This window comes from Callionymus lyra, chromosome 1 (assembly GCF_982586985.1).
Source record: "Callionymus lyra chromosome 1, fCalLyr1.hap1.1, whole genome shotgun sequence".
NCBI classification, from domain to species: Eukaryota; Metazoa; Chordata; class Actinopteri; order Syngnathiformes; family Callionymidae; genus Callionymus; species Callionymus lyra.
In genome coordinates this window covers 9,358,071-9,362,001 of record NC_141818.1, presented here as the reverse complement: position 1 = coordinate 9,362,001, position 3,931 = coordinate 9,358,071, and positions in this window count along the sequence as shown.

Genomic DNA, 3,931 nt, shown 5'->3' with positions numbered 1-3,931 from the left:
TCTCCGCCTCGCGGATAGTCTTGTTGGTTTTTTGTGCGTCTGTTTTTTTTATAGCCTCGCCCGTCACATGGACACTCCTCGCAGAGACACACATCTTGTCACACTCTGAAGAACCCCTGCAGGGAAACCAGAGAGAAGACATGGACAGTGTCCACCAGTTCCCTGCATGAAGACAGAAGTTTGGTACTTGAAAGACCGAGTCAAAGTCAAGACCAAGTGATGTATGAAAAATAAAATGTACCATTGAGTTTAAGTCAAGATCAAGTCAACGAAAAATTGGTTTAAAACGAGGACCATGTGGACGCCTAGGAAATCCATTCCAAATGTCAAGGTCAACAGCAGTCCAACAACCTTCTACCTTCTTGTTCCATAATTCTTCTTTTTCAGGATTTTATTTGCCTTGATTCTGCCGTGATAAGTTCAGGAATATAAGCCAAAGAATATCATGATTCTAGAAAACACACCTGTACTTTAAGAGCAGTGACTTATCCACCTAGAGTCATATCTAAAAAGTATTTAGTGTAGAGACTTAAACAAATCCAAGTCAAGAACTGTATCAAAAATGAGTTTAAGTCAAAGCCAAAGTGGTCTGAAACAAGGACCATGAGGACACCTAGGTCATCCATTCTCAAAGTCAATGTCAACAGGAGGAAGAAGCACTAGAAGAGTCCGAAAACCACCTTAAAGGATTCTTTTTTTGGGGGATTTGCTTGCCTTCCGTGCTGCGTTCAGGAATATCAGCAAAATAATATTGTGATTTTAGAAAACACAGCTGTACTTGAAGTCATATCTAAAACTTATAAAGGAGTTTCAGGGCCACTTCAGTCACAACCAGGATATGGTCCGGACCACCAAGACACACGTTAGAAATAAGTTTTACCACAGAGGTTTGGTCGTGAATAAAGAGGTCTAAAGACGGGTATTTGGGTTGAAGACTGGTCTTAAGACTAATATGAGGACCATGAGAAAACCTTCGAAATCAATAATCTAAGTTACAGTATCATGACCAGCCATGTAATTTCCCAAGTGATTTCCCAGAATTAACATTGAAAAACCACCTTCAGTGTTTCTCCAGCATGTCCCGGGTCTGACCTGGGGCGTCCGCCCGATTGGGCATGCATTCTGAAAAACCCCTCGATAAGCCTTAAGTCACATAGACTCCCCTTTATGAGTGTGTATGGGCGAGAATCTGGTGATACGATACGTACAATGATTTGTTATATTGCGATACTGTAGTTCATTTAATTGCAAAAACAGAATAGAAGAAATACAAGACAAATCTAGTGAATATTTCATGTTGGTCCTTAATACAAAAATCATTACAGTGCTGTTGAATGTCAACACGGTATTATGAAAAACAAACAAAATCCAAATATTTAAGTATATCGATATGTTCTCATTGATCTTTACTAGACTTACTTAAAAACAAACCTATAATTTGTACTTCTCTTTACACTTAATTGTTTTTGAAAAGAAGATTAATTAACATCATCTTCCTTGTTACTTCCATTAAAAGGTCAGATCAGTCCAGAATACAAAGTGTGTTTACTTCGTCTTTAACAAAACATCAATGAAAGAATTGAGCATTTTCCACAGTGGTTCAAGTGTTGAGGATTAAGTTCTAGTTTAATGGGAGAAAGATCATAAAATCCTGTGTCACTGCAAGTGATCTATTACTTAACATTTGGATTTGAATGATAACGTTATTTTTAGGAATCATTAAAAAGATCACATGTTGGTGGAGTAACGCATTATACCTCCTGGTTCTAGGATTCTTTTTTAGGATTATTAGAAAAACACTAAATTAAACCAAATAAAAAGCAAAACTTTGATGCTCCTGTGGTGCCAAAATATGTCGCTGTTCATTCTTTTCATGGTTGTAGGGATTCTAAAGATAATAAACTATTTAGCCGTTTGATTATAACCTTGTTGTTATTAAATACCTCTTAAAAAATAATGTATACGATATTAATTGACAGTAGCATTCCTGGGATGCTGCAAATAACAATTTCAACAGAGACCAACACTCTGGAGAGTCTAAAAATCTCAGTATGGTTCGAAATAAGCTGCTTGGGGGAGGTCTGCATTCTCTGGGAGCTTGTCAAATGAACATTAAAGGAAATAATTAGTAAATAATCAGAAGATTTTAATCCTCAAAAAGAGATCAAGGCCGCAGAGAATACCAACGAGATTACGAAAAAGAGGCTGCAGTTGTAATTTCAAGCCAGACGATGGCGACATAATATTGCTTAAAAGTTTGTCCACTAGTTTGTCGCATGACCCGAATATGAAAAACCGAGAGTCATTTAATCTTCTAAGAAAAATGATGAATTAAATTAAATATTGAAAATAAATTAAATGTTAGCAGAGAGTACATAAGTATCAGGGAGCTTTATTGTGGCAGTAACAACATAAAAACACAATTCTTCAGATAACATACAAACGTTTAAAAATGTTCACAAAGTTCATAAGGCTTGGGTGTCCCGACCGAGAGGGCACAGCTTCTTCTTCTTATTTGTTCAATCAGAAATAAAATCTCCCAGAGTAGCTCTTTTAAAGAAACAAAACAAAACAAAAAACAGACGAACCGATTAAAACAACATAGTGCAAGAGAGAGAGCGATCAAGTCAAGAACACAACAGTCCACACATTTCTTTTCTTTTTTATTAACCTGAGCTCAAATATTTATGTGTTTTCATGAATCCATTGAAAAATATATTTCAGGTTTTGCAAATATTTGGCTCATGTCAAAAGTGTGTGGTGTGAAATTCAAAACAAAAAAACTTTGTGAGTGACGTACGGAGCTACAAATAAAAAAAAAAATGCTACTACCTTTTCAAAATGAATCGCGACATTGTAACGGTGCAGGGATAAGCTCTGCCGCTAATACAAATGCTAACATGCTATCTTAGCATTACGAGCTAAAGCACGGTGAGTCAAAAACACTCCTCAGGATCCATCGTTTTTTTTTGTTAAAAATCTACAATAATTTCCCGGGAGAAACATGCAGTGAAAGGATGAGACTCTAATGACGGACGAGACACACGGAGGAACTACTAACTTATTTACAGATGACGTCATGCTGTACTTTGATGTCAGTCGAACGGAAACTAGACACTGTACACGGATGGGAGCGGCTGCATGCAGGAGGGGGTGACAGTTGGACATCTTTACGTGGACGTGGAGAATGCCCCGGGGAGGATGCTGGGAGATTTTCAGTGCATACTCTTCACCTGACCGTGTGAAGCCGTTGACGCTTGAACGAGCGCGTATGAAAATAAATGCTTTGATCCAAATGTGTTTCTCTGCATATTGTGAGTCCATATGAAACTGAGAATACGTCACATGCATATTCAGAAGAGGCAGTTGGTAAATGATGAGAAGGTACATGTGGACGACACACTCCTGTTGCTACCATTCAATGAAAACCTTTGATGACGTAAAAGAAAGTGCAATAAATCTCTATTTATTTATTATATATATATATTTATTTTCAGCGTCTTAGGCCCTTTCCTGAGTCGATATTATTTTAAAGGTTAAAATTATCTTTATTTTTTAAATATAATGTTTTTACTCCAGAAAACATTTGTTTTTTGCCATTTCGACCTGACTTTGATGTGAAGGAGGCACCTGGTTAAACTTATTATATTCTCTAAAGTTTATTTCATTTAGTAATTTTTAACAGAGGTGGAAAGTTGTCAACTATATTAAATCACAACTTTTTTCTCCCTAAATACTAATACTATTAAAAGTAATTAAACTTTTTTTTAACCTTTATAAGCAAATATCTGTTAATGAGTAAAGAATAAATAAACCAATGCCCTAAAATTCACATTTATTTAGCTAAAGCCTTTGATTTATCTCTTATGAATAAATAAAAGTAAAAAATTAAATTTGATGTCTTAATTGATACATTTTTATTGGATTTAAA